This window comes from Heterodontus francisci, chromosome 19 (genome assembly GCF_036365525.1).
Source record: "Heterodontus francisci isolate sHetFra1 chromosome 19, sHetFra1.hap1, whole genome shotgun sequence".
NCBI lineage: Eukaryota > Metazoa > Chordata > Chondrichthyes > Heterodontiformes > Heterodontidae > Heterodontus > Heterodontus francisci.
Genome location: NC_090389.1, coordinates 82,021,693 through 82,036,802, shown reverse-complemented (window position 1 = coordinate 82,036,802; position 15,110 = coordinate 82,021,693). Strand labels below are relative to the sequence as shown.

The 15,110-nt window shown below is 44.0% G+C and overlaps 1 long non-coding RNA gene across 2 annotated transcripts in view; it reads right to left on the bottom strand.

The window, feature by feature from the left end:
- Positions 1-6,793: 6,793 nt before the first annotated feature.
- The window catches only part of LOC137380420 (uncharacterized), a 50,022-nt gene continuing 41,705 nt past the window's right edge, over positions 6,794-15,110 (bottom strand). For both annotated transcript variants that reach the window (XR_010977019.1, XR_010977020.1), the window contains one exon: positions 6,794-8,352. This is a non-coding gene — a long non-coding RNA (uncharacterized lncRNA). The remainder of the gene's footprint in view (positions 8,353-15,110) is intronic.

Genomic DNA, 15,110 nt, shown 5'->3' with positions numbered 1-15,110 from the left:
AAGCATCTGTGGAGAGAGAAGCAGAGTTAACGTTTCAGGTCGATGACCTGTCATCAGAACCAGCAAAATGTTACAGATTTAAGTTTTTAAGCAAGTACAGAGGCAGGGAAAGGTTCAGGGGAGGGGAGGAAAGAATGAAAGAGAGGGCCTGTGATAAGGTAGGAGATAGGAGAGGTTAAAGGGCAAAATTGATAATGGTGCAAGGCAAAAGGGAGTGGGCAATGGGACCAGTAAAGATACAGAAGCTGGGTGTAGAGGAGCTATGAATGGCGACATCAGAGCCATTAGCAGCACTGGCTGTCTGAAATATTACTGTTAGATTGTTTTCCTGTAATTTGTTCTCAGAATGTTGCTCACAGGGCTGACTTTTATTGCCCGTCCTCAGTTACCCTGAGAAGGTTGAGGGTGTAGGCCTGAGGCCTGCAGCCACTACTTTTTGTGCTTTTTATGTTTTTGCATTTTACTTCTGCCTTGCTTTTGATTTTAAAAAACACTGCATTAAACCTGTTACTTTGTAGACATTAAGTTAAAACGAAATGTGATTGTACTTTGATTGTCAAGTAATTAATCAATTGTGCGATCAATAGCAATCAGTATTAACGATGAACTTGTTTTCCCCAAGAACTTTTTCCTTTTGTTTTCATGCTGGTCAGGCCACACCTTGCACAGCTGTTGTTTTGTCTAAACCACCGATTTTCTCTTCCTGAAAATGACAGTTGTTTCCCCAGTGTTTAAACAGAAGTCAGTTCTTACGGTATTCGATGACCCTTGAGGTACAAGCCAGGACAATGGACAACCTTGCACATGGGATGGTTCCCTATGGTGTGGGATCAGAAGTTGGAGTTTAATTGATGGAAAGTCTAACTTAATTAATGGCAGGTGAGAGACACCATCAAATGGATGTGTAAACTGCCTGAATGGTCTCGTACTGCCTGTGAGAAGAATTTGATAAGGACTCATGGTTATCAGACTCTTATTTAGAGAAAGTCTGGATGGAAACCTCAGAAAACTGGAATTGGACTTAAAGGGGCACAGCATCCAACATTCAGGATTGCAGCCGGAGTGGATTAGTCAACCACTGAAGACTACGGAGGAAGGGACGTCGACGGAGTGACTGACTAGAGACTCCACACTCGTGCAAGGTTCTCCGGAGACTTGGTGATGTATGTACCAAGGGGGATGATCGCCTTAAGAATGATGTCCCTTTAAGAACTCAGTATGCTAATGAGCTAAGCACCAGGACATAGTCATGTGACTAGAAGCCATAGTCACTCTGCAACTGTAACAGCCTAGTTAAAGGTTCAGGACATAGTTTGCTCTGTATTGTCTGTACTAGTTTAGCTGTTAATAAACCTTCTAGAGATCTTCAAGGAACTGGAATCCACATACCTCATTGTGTTGCTTAAGATAACACAAAGAACACATGATATGGTGGCAGCGGTGGTGAAAAGACCAGCTATAACCTTTGAAGACCACGGGCAAAACAGCAAACCAGTGAAGAAACTTTAAAGCAAGTCCCTGAAAAGAGTGAAAGAAATACAGGCCCAAACAGCTTTGGGAGACAGAGCACTGAACGACAGGCTGCAATGACTCACTGGATCATAGGAATTTATTTACATATATATGTTCGTATGTAAATAAATTCCTGTGATCCAGTGAGTCATTGTGCTGACAGTCAAGGAATCTCGGTTTTGAAGTACTTGGAGAATTGATTTTTTTTGAAGCCTCTGTGGGAGAGAGAAAAAAATCGGGGAAAGCACATTCCTCGCTCAGATTCTTGATAAGCATGGGGATGAAAGGTTATTGGGATAGGTGGGAATGTGGAGTTGAGATTACAATCAGATCAGCCACCATCTTGTTGAATAGCGGAGCAGGTTCAAGGGGCCACGTGGCCTACTCCTGCTCCTAATGCATATGTTCCTATACTTCTTTTGCCACTCACCTTAAATTTGTGTCCTCTGGTTCCCAGCGCTTCTGCCAATGGGAACAGTTACTCCGGATCAACTCTGTCCAGACCCCCATGGTTTTGATCACAATCAGATCACCTCTGAATCTTCTATACTCAAGGGAAGACAGTCTGGAAACATTAATACAACAGCAAGATATTGTAGATGCTGGAAATCTGAAAGAAAACAGAAAATGCGAGAAATACTCAGCAGGTCAGGCAGCATCCGCGAAGAAAGAAACAGAGTTAATGGGCTGAATTTTACCCTTGTTGGGTGGGAGCCGTCCACCGACTGAAAAGTCGGTGGTGAACCCATTCCCACCCGGCCTGGGTATCCGGACCGCCTTTTATGGTCCCCAGGCCTTTAATTGGTTTGAGGTGGGACTTTCACCTCATTGAGGCAGTAAGTGGACTGGTGGCCACTGTTGGAACTGCAACCCAGCTTCGAGAAGAACAGGAAGGACAGCCCCAGGAAAAGGTAAGTTTTTGGAGCCTTGATTGGTCGGGCCCTGCCGAGGCAATGGTGGTCGACTGGGGGGATAAGGGGTGTATTGGGTGTTGGGGATGATTGGAGCATCAGGGTGGCCCTCTGTCGGGCAGAGGGTGCCTGATCATGAGGGACCCACCCCAGGCCGTCAGAGAGCCACCTGCTTTGGTCAGGCGGCTTTTCTCAGGCCTGGGCTGCTTGATTGGCCAAGAGTAAAATCTCCCTGGAGGCAGGTGGAGGCCCTTAAGTGGTCGTTAACTGGCCATTTAAGGACCTTGATTGGCCTGGGGTGGGTGGATCGGTTTTCGCTGCCGCCGCCCTACATGAAATGGCGGCGGTGTTGGGAGCGGGTCAGGAAGGGCCCACCGAGCCTCCCACTCCATTTTACGCCCCCCTCCCATCTCCGGCCCCCCCCCCCCTCCACCAACCCGCTCTTTCTGAGGGCGTAAAATTCCGACCAATGTTTCAGGTCTGTGACTTTTCATCAGAATCATTAAAGCTGATTGGAAACCAAATCAAACCATTCACATTGACCAATGAACCCAATCAATTCAAAAAGTGAAAAGTCTCGCTAAAGAGGGATTTCTGTGCACATATAAGCATGGACTGCAGTAGGTTAAATTGCATGGAAGAAAACTTTTCACAATAGGAAATGTAGAGGAAAAATGTAACTATAGAAAAGGTTGCATTAAAACGGAAGTAAGGAGACCAATACAGTACACAGTATTCCAGCTGTGGTCTCACCAGGCCCTGTATAACTAAAGCATAACCTCCCTACTTTTGTATTCAATTTTCCTCACAATAAAAGATAACATTCTATTAGCTTTCCTAATTACTTGCTGTACTTGCATACTAACCTGTTGTGATTCATGCACTAGGCCACCCAGATCCCCCTGTGTCTCAGAGCTCTGCAATCTCTCACCATTTAGATAATATGCTTCTTATTTATTCTTCCTGCTGAAGTGGACAATCTCACATTTTCCAACATTATACTCCATTTACCAGATCTTTGCCCACTCCCTTAACCTAACTATATCCCTTTGTGGTTCTTCAAAGAACTCCAATAAATTGGCTAAACATGATTTCACTTTCACAAAATCCTGTTGACTCTGCCTGATCACCTTAAATTTTTCTAAGTGCCCTGTTAAAATGTCTTTGATAATAGCTTCTAAAATTTTCCTAATGGCAGATGTTAAGCTAACTTGTCTGTAGTTTCCTGCTTTCTCTCTCCCTCTCTTTTTGAAGTAAAGGAGTTACATTGGCCATTTTCCAATCTGTTGGAACCTTCCCCGAATCTAGGGAATTTTGGAAAATTAAAATCAATGCATCAACTATCTCACTAGCCACTTATTTAGGATGAAGTCCATCAGGACCAGGGGACTTGTCAGCTCACACCTCCAGTGACATGAGGAAAAACTTTTTTATGCAGTGAGTGGTTAGGATCTGGAATGCCCTGTGTGAAAGTATGGAGGAAGGCAGATTCAATCATGACTTTCAAAAGGGAATTGGATAATTATTTGAGGATAGCAAACTTGCAGGGCTATGGGGAAAGGCAGGTGACCGGGACTAGCCGAATAGCTCTCACAGAGAGCTGGCACAGGCACGACGTGCTGAATGGCCTCCTTCTGTGCTGAGACCATTCTATCATTCTCTGATCCTAAAATTCTACGAGGCATTTGAAATGTTAGGATTCGGTAGGGGAGATGCAGAGAAAGTATTTCCTTTGTTGGGGGTATCACAGACCTGGAGGTTTAAATTTAAAATTACAGCCAGACCATTTCAGGAGGGAAAACAAAAAGCACTTTTTCCAACAAAGGAAGTGGAAATCTGGAATTTTCTTTCTCAAAAGACTGTGGATGCTGGGAAAACTGAAGCTTTCAAGCCTTGCAGGAGCACAATGTAGAGTTACCAGAATGATACCTGGACTCCAAGGATTAAATTACAAGGAGGGATTACACAAACTGCAGTTGCATTCCCTGGAATTTAGAAGGTTAATGCCTGATTTGATTGAAGTTTTCAAGATATTAAGGGGAACAGGTAGGGTACATTATGAGAAACTATTTCCATTGATTGGGGAGTCTCAGACTAGGGGGCAATGTCGAAAAATGAGAGCACAATTTCAGGAAATAATTCTACATGCAAAGAGTAGTAGATGTTTGAAACTGTCTTCCGCAGGCGGCAATTGATGTTAACTCAATTGTTAGGTTAAATCTAGGATTTAACTTTTATTAACTGAAGGTATTAAGGGATATGGGGCAAATGGGGTTAAGTCGCAGATCGGTCATGATTTCATTGACTGTCGGAACGGGTTCGAGGACTGAATGGCCTCCTCCTGCTCCTATGTTCCTAGATTCATAGATTTTTGTTAAGTAAGGGTATCAAAGGATATGAAGCAAAGCTGGTAAATGGAGTTGTGGTACAGATCAGCCATGAGGTCGCGTGAGGGACTCAATAAAATGGCAATTTCTCTCAAGCAAGAAGCATCAAAAATCAAGTCTGATCAGGTGAATAACAATCTTTATTTGCCTAGAACCTCCAGCCATACAACCCTCTACGCACTCTGCGCTCCTCCAATTCTGGCTGTTGTGCATCTCTGTTTTCCTTTGCTCTACCATTGGTACCTTCACTGCCTAGGCTCTAATCTCTGGAATTCCCCCCCTAAACCTCCCCACCTCTCTTTAAGACAAACTTTGAAAGCTATCTCTTTGACCAAGCTTTCGGTCATCTATCCTAGTATCTCTTTATATGGCTTGGCACATTTTACTATGACCTTGGTATACGGGGCACAATTTCAAAGTTTGCAGGTGTTACAAAACTTGTAAGCATTGTGAGCTGTGAGGAGGATAGTGTAGAACTTCAAAAGGACATAGACAAGTTGGTGGAATGGGCAGATAGGTGGCAGATGAAGTTCAATGCAGAGAAATGTGAAATGATTCATTTTGGTAGGAAGAACATGGAGAGACAATATAGAATAAAGGGTACAATTCTAAAGGGAGTGCAGGAGCAGAGGGACCTGGGTGTATATGTGCATAAGTCATTGAAGGTAGCAGGACAGGTTGAGAGAGTGGTTTATAAAGCATACAGTATTAGATTAGATTAGAGATACAGCACTTGGGCTTTATTAACAGGGCCCTAGAGCATAAGAACAAGGAAGTTATATTGAACTTGTATAAGACACTAGTTCGGCCTCAGCTGGGGTATTGCGTCCAGTTCTGTCGCTGCACTTTAGGAAAGACGTGAGAGCATTGGAGAGAGTTCAGAAAAGATTCACGAGAATGGTTCCAGGGATGAGGAATTTCAGTTATGAAGATAAATTGGAGAAGTTAGGACTGTTTTCCTTGGAGAAGAGAAGGTGATTTGATAGAGGTATTCAAAATCATGAGGGGTCTGGATAGAGTAGGTAGAGAGAAACTGTTCCCACTGGTGAAAGGATCGAGAACGAGAGAGCACAGATTTAAAGTACTTGGTTAGAGAAACAAAAGTAACATGAGGAAAAACTTCCTCACGCAGTGAGTGGTTAAGGTCTGTAATGCACTGCTTGAGAGTCTGGTGGAGGCAGGTTCAATTGAGGCATTCAAAAGGGAATTAGACTGTTATATGAAAAGGAAGAATGTGCAGGGTTATGGGGAGAAGGCAGGGGTAAATTGCTCTTTCAGACAGCCAGTGCGGACACAATGGGCCGAATTACCTCCTTCTGCACCGCAATGATTCAGTGATTCTGTGATAAAGGTGCTATATAAATGCAAGTTGTTGTTGTTGTTCTAGTTGAACGGCCCCCTCCTGTTCTGATGTTCCTATGTATTAGCTTCTCCCTGTCCCTCCCTCATGTAGAGAAGATTCTTTGCATTAGTGGCACCCATTGATCACAATGATAGCAGGTTAAAGTAGCTTCCTACGAATGTCAGGCTGAATTTAGTGGCACCAGCAGGGCATCCGGTGCCAGGCTGAAAAGGTGGGGTGAGTCCTGCCTCGGCCATTTGTGAAGTGATTTATAACTTTTACCCCTTATAGGGACTAAACTAAATCAGGAGTACATCCCCATAAACCTCCTTTGATCAAGTTCAAAGCAGACAAATTCTCAGACACTTATTTGGATCCAAAGAACTGTACTAGCTTTCCCTTGAAGAAAGAAAACCAACACAGAATATTACCATCTTTCCGATAGTCTAGTTTTCATATTTATGGCTAAGTCATAAATATCCCAGATATTATAAGGGTCTGGGAAACTCACTTCAATACGTATCTCTTCACTTAAAGAGACAGAGAGAGGGGGTTCTTGTAGTTCTATACAGAATACTACATGAGACGATTTATTAAGTTTTATAGATTTATTAAAGAATTTAACATACAATAAACTTCTTAAGTGGATAAGTATATCACAATATCAAATATTACTGAGAGATGTAACACATATTCTTATTTCTAACATAGAATCCAAATGTTTAACCTTGCTAATGTTACAGCAAACTTATCTTAGAATATCCAGAATACCCATAAAAATTTAAAGTAAACTTTTACCTTAAATCCCCCAAGCAAGGCATGGGATGAGAAGTGTTGTTTGAGGATACAACACCCCTAAACTTTGCTTGTAAAACCTCTCATTTTTATACCATTTCTCAGGTGTCATTTGACTTCCAGCATTTATGTGACCTTCCTGTATTCCTTTTAAAATCCATATCTTTAATTACCATTTCCACTTAATGTTTTACTGGAAACCCCCCGTTTTCTGAAGTTGTAAGCCTTTATCTGGTCAAAATGTTAATAATTGTGTTTACTTGAACTCTTGTTCCTGTGAGTCCATTTTCTATAATTGCCTTTTTTATGCTACTTTAAAGCAACCTCTGGGGATGATTTGTCTGCATCAACAATCCCATAAACTAATTAAGTTTATTGCTACCTCTTACTGAGGTCACACAGAATATTACAATGTGTGTGTTTACCTTCCAATTCCCTGGCAACAGAAACACAAATGTATTTCCCAACTTGTTCATAACAGGGACCTTGAAATTTTCTAACTTCTTAAAGGGGAACTTCAGTGAGGTCTGAAAACTGACCATTTATTCAATCTCCAACTCTAAAAGGCTTAATACACTAACTATTTCTAAATTCTACTTAATTAAGCCTATTATACCTATATTCTATCACATTTGGAGCTCCCGACCCCAGCATGAGTATATGGCGTCAGACCAATGAACAGCTCGGTGCCAGGATCCTTGTCCCTTTAAGGACAGGTATCCCGCCCCCTGAGCTGCTGACCAATCACAGGACCGGCAGCTCAGTAGTATTGGCAGCGCCACTGGTAGTGGTGACTATTGCAGGTACTGTAGAGGCCCTGGACTCAGGCTCAGCACTGGAGACTTGGGCCTGAGGTAAGTCCGTGGGGCCAGTCCGTGAGGCCCTGACAATGGAGGAGGGGAGGGTGGGCATTGAGTATAGGGGATTGGGTCCAGGGGAGCAGCTTGTTTGCTGGTGGGGGTCCTCTGTGGGCTGCAGATTATCCACAGAGGAGGGTCCCCCCAGCCAGCAGTGAGGTCGCCTCCTTTTACTGGGCAAAGTCACTGCGTGGCAGTGGCCCTGGCCTCTCTACCACTCCGGATGCCAGCAGTGGCGGGAAGAGGTGCTTAAGTGGCTGTTAATAGGGCTCTTAATGGCCTCAATTGGCCTCTGAGTGGGAAGGCCATCATTGGCCTATCCCACCTCGACTAAATTGCGATGCGACGGGAAGGCACTGGGCTCTCCACCACCGCCTCCCCCATCTCCCGTAGCAATTATATGGGCCCTCCGTCTCCTACTCCATCTCCGGGGGGCCCAAAAAATTCAGCCTGTCTTGTGCAGTTCAGCATGCAATATGATCAGGATGTGTCTCTGTTTCACTTCTCAAGTGTGCAGTCCAAGTGTCACGCTGTAAACGAGGAGGCACCTGTAATAAAACAAGAGCAACTGTGAACTTGAAAGAGTGACACGTTATGTGTTAATAGGAATTAACATTGTGTCTGAGGGCAATAGGCTTTAGACATAGCAGCAGCAGGGACATTATGTTGTACTTGTGCCTGATATTGGGCATTTGGATTATTGTGAGCATTTCTAAGAATAATATTAAAGTCATATTAAAGGTAGAATGGTGATTCGCTAGAATGTGAACAGAGTTTCCAGTAATGTGACACTGGGGTGTGTTTTACCTAGAACAGAGAAGGTTATGCTCTAATGGTAATTATGATATCAGTCTTGGCTCAGCTGGCAGCATCCATTGCTTGTGAGTCAGAGGCTGTGGGTTTAAGTTCCTCTCCAGAGGCTTGAACAGATAATCTAATCTCTGCCATTTTTCTGAGCTACTAGATGGAGCATTGCATTGTTGAAGGTGCTGTCTTTTGGATGAGGCATTAAACTGAGGCATTGTCTGCCCTCTCAGGTGGATATAAAAGACCCTCCCGCACCATTGTGAAGAATAGCAGTGTTTTTTCCCCACTCAGGAACCAGCGAGTGTAAGCTTCCTCTTCTGCTTGCTCCGTGTGTCATTGAACTTCTCTCTTTTTCAATAATTCATGAACTTTTCTTCAATTGCAGCGAATACTGAATTCTAAACATTCTGTGTAATGAAATGTTTTCTAATCTCCTCTTCAATTCTTTCTTGCAATTATCTTATCACTGACCAGTAGAAACAATCTGTCAAAGAACAAAGAACAAAGAACAGTACAGCACAGGAACAGGCCATTCGGCCCTCCAAGCCTGCGCCGATCTTGATGCCTGCCGAAACTAACACCTTCTGCACTTCCGGGGCCCATATCCCTCTATTCCCTTCCTATTCATATATTTGTCAAGATGTCTCTTAAACGTCGCTATCGTATCTGCTTCCACCACCTCCCCCGGCACCAAGTTCCAGGCACTCACCACCCTCTGTGTAAAAAACTTGCCTCGCACATCCCCTCTAAACTTTGCCCCTCGCACCTTAAACCTATGTCCCCTAGTAACTGACTCTTCCACCCTGGGAAAAAGCTTCTGACTATCCACTCTGTCCATGCCGCTCATAACTTTGTAGACCTCTATCATGTCGCCCCTCCACCTCCATCGTTCCAGTGAAAACAATCCGAGTTTTTCCAACATCTCCTCATAGCTATTGCCCTCCAGACCAGGCAACATCCTGGTAAACCTCCTCTGTACCCTCTGCAAAGCCTCCACGTCCTTCCGGTAGTGTGGCAACCAGAATTGCACACGATATTCTAAGTGTGGCCTAACTAAGGTTCTGTACAGCTGCAACATGACTTGCCAATTTTTATACTCTATGCCCCGACCAATGAAGGCAAGCATGCCGAATGTCTTCTTGACTACCTTATCCACCTGCGTTGCCACTTTCAGTGACCTGTGGACCTGTACGCCCAGATCTCTCTGCCTGTCAATACTCCTAAGGGTTCTGCCATTTACTGCATTCCTCCCACCTGCATTAGACCTTCCAAAATGCATTACCTCACATTTGTCCGGATTAAACTCCATCTGCCATTTCTCCGCCCAAGTCTCCAACCAATCTATATCCTGCTGTATCCTCTGACAATCCTCATCATTATCCGCAACTCCACCAATCTTTGTGTTGTCCGCAAACTTACTAATCAGACCAGCTACATTTTCCTCCAAATCATTTATATATACTACAAACAGCAAAGGTCCCAGCACTGATCCCTGTGGAACACCACTATCCAACATCCCTCCATTCAGAAAAACACCCATCCACTGTTACCCTCTGTCTTCTGTGACTGAGCCAGTTCTGTATCCATCTTGTCAGCTCACCTCTGATCCCGTGTGACTTCACCTTTTGCACCAGTCTGCCATGCGGGATCTTGTCAAAGGCTTTACTAAAGTCCATATAGACAACATCCACCGCCCTTCCCTCATCAATCATCTTCGTCACTTCCTCAAAAAACTCAATCAAATTAGTAAGACATGACCTCCCCTTCACAAAACCATGCTGCCTCTCACTAATAAGTCCATTTGTTTCCAAATGGGAGTAAATCCTGTCCCGAAGAATCCTCTCTAATAGTTTCCCTACCACTGACGTAAGGCTCACCGGCCTATAATTTCCTGGATTATCCTTACCACCCTTCTTAAACAAAGGAACAACATTGGCTATTCTCCAGTCTTCTGGGACCTCACCTGTAGCCAATGAGGATGCAAAGATTTCTGTCAAGGCCCCAGCAATTTCTTCCCTTGCCTCCCTCAGTATTCTAGGGTAGATCCCATCAGGCCCTGGGGACCTATCTACCTTAATGCTTTGCAAGACACCCAACACCTCCTCCTTTTTGATAATGAGATGACTGAGACTATCTGCACTCCCTTCCCTAGGCTCATCATCCACCAAGTCCTTCTTCTTGGTGAATACTGATGCAAAGTACTCATTTAGCACCTCACCCATTTCCTCTGGCTCCATGCATAGATTCCCATCTCTGTCCTTGAGTGGGCCAACCCTTTCCCTGGTTACCCTCTTGCTCTTTATATATGTATAAAAAACCTTGGGATTTTCCTTAATCCTGTTTGCCAATGACTTTTCATGAACCCTTTTAGCCCTCCTAACTCCTTGCTTAAGTTCCTTCCTACTGTCTTTATATTCTTCAAGTGCTTCATCTGTTCCTAGCCTTCCAGCCCTTACAAATGCTTGCTTTTTCTTTTTGACTAGGCTCACAATATCCTGTGTTATCCAAGCTTCCCGAAACTTTCCAAACTTGTCTTTCTTCCTCACAGGAACCTGCTGGTCCTGGATTCTAATCAGCTGACGTTTGAAAGGCTCCCACATGTCAGATGTTGATTTACCCTCAAACAGCCGCCCCCAATCTAAATTCTTCAGTTCCTGCCTAATATTGTTATAATTAGCCTTCCCCCAATTCCGCACCTTCACCCGAGGACGACTCTTATCCTTATCCACAAGTACCTTAAAACTTATGGAATTATGGTCACTGCTCCCGAAATGCTCCCCCACTGAAACTTCGACCACCTGGCCGGGCTCATTCCCCAATACCAGGTCCAAAACGGCCTCATCCCTAGTTGGACTATCTACATACTGTTTCAAGAAGCCCTCCTGGATGCTCCTCACAAATTCTGCCCCATCCAAGCCCCTAGCACTAAATGAGTCCCTGTCAATATTGGGGAAGTTAAAATCACCCACCACTACAACCCTGTTACCTTTACATCTTTCCAAAATCTGTCTACATATCTGCTCCTCTACCTCCCACTGGCTGTTGGGAGGCCTGTAGTAAACCCCCAACATCGTGACTGCACCCTTCCTATTCCTGAGCTCCACGCATATTGCCTCGCTGCATGACCCCTCTGAGGTGTCCTCCCGCAGTACAACTGTGATATTCTCCTTAACCAGTAATGCAACTCCTCCACCCCTTTTACATCCCCTTCTATCCCGCCTGAAGCTTCTAAAGCCTGGAACATTTAGCTGCCACTCCTGCCCTTCCCTCAACCAAGTCTCTGTAATAGCAACTGTCACTATTTACTTTATCATAATATTGAAGTCTTCTCCTAGGTCTCCTCTGACCTTCTCAGGCTCTAATGGAAATATGTACAAGCTTCTCGATTCTGCCTTCAAAGCAGTGAATCCCTCATCCATAGTAACGTCCATCTTCCATCTGCCATAAACTCGTACTCAGCCAAATCTCTGCTGCCTGCATTCTAACTCGCACCAAGTCCCATTCACTCATCACCTCTTGTGTTGGCCAACATTGGTTCTTGATCCACTGACACTTCAATTTTAAAATTCTCATCGTTGTGTGCAAAACTGGTCATCTCTTTAATCTCCTCCAGCCCTATAACTCTCCAAGACCTCTGCATTCCTCTAACTTTGGCCTCTTGTGCAGTCCCCTCTTCCTTTGTTCGACATTTGGCGGCTGTGCCTTTAGCCATTTTAAGCCCTAAGCTTGGGAATTCCCTCCCCAAACTTCTTTGCCTCTCCACTTCTCTCCTCCTTTCACAAGGGTGCTTAAAACCTACCTCTTTGATCAAGTCTTTGATCACCTGTCCTAATGTCTCCTTCTTTGGCTGAGTGTCAAATTTTGTCTGATTATGCTCCTGTGAAGTGCCTTGGAACATTTTACCATGTTAAAGGCGCTATATAAATGCAGGTTTGTGGTGGAATTTATCCTGTGTATTCAAGTCTCAGGGCTCCATGTTCAATCATATGGGCTTCTCACCACCGACTTCTCCACCCCGAGGACTGTCACTAAACCATCAATAGATTGGGCCCATAGACTGGTGTTAGATGTCAAGAAAGTTAAATGCCGAGGAGTTGAAATCTTGCTGTGGTATATGAGCAACAAACACACAACATTTTCATTACATGTGCTTTCAACTCACTGAACTTCAGCTAGATCACAAAAAAGCTGGCCCTGTATTTGTCTTGAGAGTATCAGTGAGTTGCAGTCCTATGAAGAAAATGTGATCGAGTGAGATTAACATAAGAACATAAGAAATAGGATCAGGAGTAGGCCATTCAGCCCCTCGAGCCTGCTCTGCCATTCAATAAGATCATAGCTAATCTGATCATGGCCTCAACTCCACTTTCCTGCCTGCACCCCTGCCTCCCCACCATAAACCTTGACTCCCTTGTAGATCAAAAGTCTGTCTGACACAGCCTTGAATATATTCAATGACCCAGCCTCCACTGCTCTCTGGAGTTAAGAATTCCAAAGATTAATGACCCTCTGAGAGAAAAGAAATTCCTCCTCACCTCCGTCTTAAATGGGAGACCCCTTATTCTGAAGCTTTGCCCCTAGTTCTAGATTCCCCCATGAGGGGAACCAATTAAACAGTTCTTTCAAAAGAACCAGCAGGGGCATGATGTGCTGAATGGGCACTTTCTGTGCTGTATGATTCTATGAAGACAGAAAGACTTGCATTTATAACGTGTCTTTCATGACCTCCGGACTCCCAAAGAGCTTTACACTAATGAAGGACTTTGACATGTAATCAGTATTATAATGTAGGATTGTATGATTCTAGGAATTGGATGCATAGATTATTTCCTGTTTGCCAAGGAATTAGACTGATAGGTAACATATTTTCAAAGATTCTGCTCCCAAAGCAGAGTCTCCATTATGGGACCTCAGATCTGAACACTCGATGCAGTGGTCAGCTTATCCCTACCCAGTTTGCAGTTTTCCCAAATTTCCGGTTATTGGCTGGAAAATCACAAGCACCCAGAATTAGGCAGAGCAGCCTTTCTGCCTGAATGGGTCATTCGTGTTCACTGTTAAGAGACACTCTGCACCAGGAGTCAACTCACAGAAGCTGGGTTGGAACATTGTGGGTTCAAGCCCCACTCCCAGGTACTTGTGCACATAATCCAGGCTGACACTCCAGTGCAGTACTGAGGGAGTGCTGCCTTTTGGATGCAATGCTAAACTGTGACCTCATCTTGGAAAGATGTAAAAGATCCCACAGTCATATTCAAAGAACAGCAGGGGAATTCTCCCTGTCTTTTATTTCGTTGCAGTTAGAGGGAATAAACTGGTTATTGCATTTCCAAGTCACAAGACTGACTACACCTCAAAAGTGGTTCATTGGCTGTAAAATGCTATGGGAAGTCCTGAGTTTGTGAAAGGTGCTATATAAATACAAATCTTTCTTTCTAGAATGTAAACAGATGACTGGAGAACTGGCCACATTGCCTATCACGAAACCACTCGAGATCTGGTCGCGTAAAGTGACACCAAACCACAAGTGATTTGGAAACACAGACTGACACTTGGCCACAAGGGTCCCCCTGTGTCCTGCTGTGTGCATTTGTGCTGGCCCTTTATGCTGCTGACAAACAGTGATATTCTTTGATAGCCTCCTGCTTGAGCTCTGTGATGGGCGTGATGAAACTCCGCCCATGAGAACATAAGATAAGTCTTTGAACTCTGCGTCAGCAACTGGCTTATTGGAACGTAGCAGGCAATGGAGGAGCCAGAACATTAACTGACTGTTTACAAAATGGTGCTATAATTGCTGCCATGCACATAAAAAATAACTATAAATTTTATGACAGCAATCTATGGGTAATCTGCTGACTGTACAAAGCCAGGATGGAGTGGGGCCCATCAGCAGTACAAATCAGAAATGCAGGTGTGACATATGTGCAAACTTATGATATATGCCCTTCACAACCACAGTGTGAAGATGGAACATTATGTCCCGATGTATTTCTTATTGCAGATGAAAGAGAAGTTTGCATTTATATAACACCTTTCATGACCTTAGGACGTCCCAAAGCATTTCACAAACCAATGAAGTACTTCTGAAATAGTGTAATGTAGCAATGAGATGTTCTTGAACACGAAACTGCACAAAACTGTACGAAAAGTTAGCCATGGTTCAGTGGGAGCACTGTTACCTTAGACTCAAAATATCATTGGTTTAGGTTCATTGGTTAATTAATTTATCACTGATTTAGATTCCACTGCAGAGAATGAGCAGAAAATTTAGGCTGACGCTCCCACTGCCAATACTGAGGGAGTGCTGCACTGTCAGAGGTGCCGTCTTTGTCAGGAGGAAGTAAAAGATCCCACAGCCTCTGTTGGAAGTGTTCTCCCCAGCGCACTGGCCAATATTTATCCCTCAACCACCATCACTAAAAAAAAGATTATTTGGTCATTTATCACATTGTTGTTTGTGGGAGCTTGCTGTGCGCAAATTGGCTGCCGCCTTTCC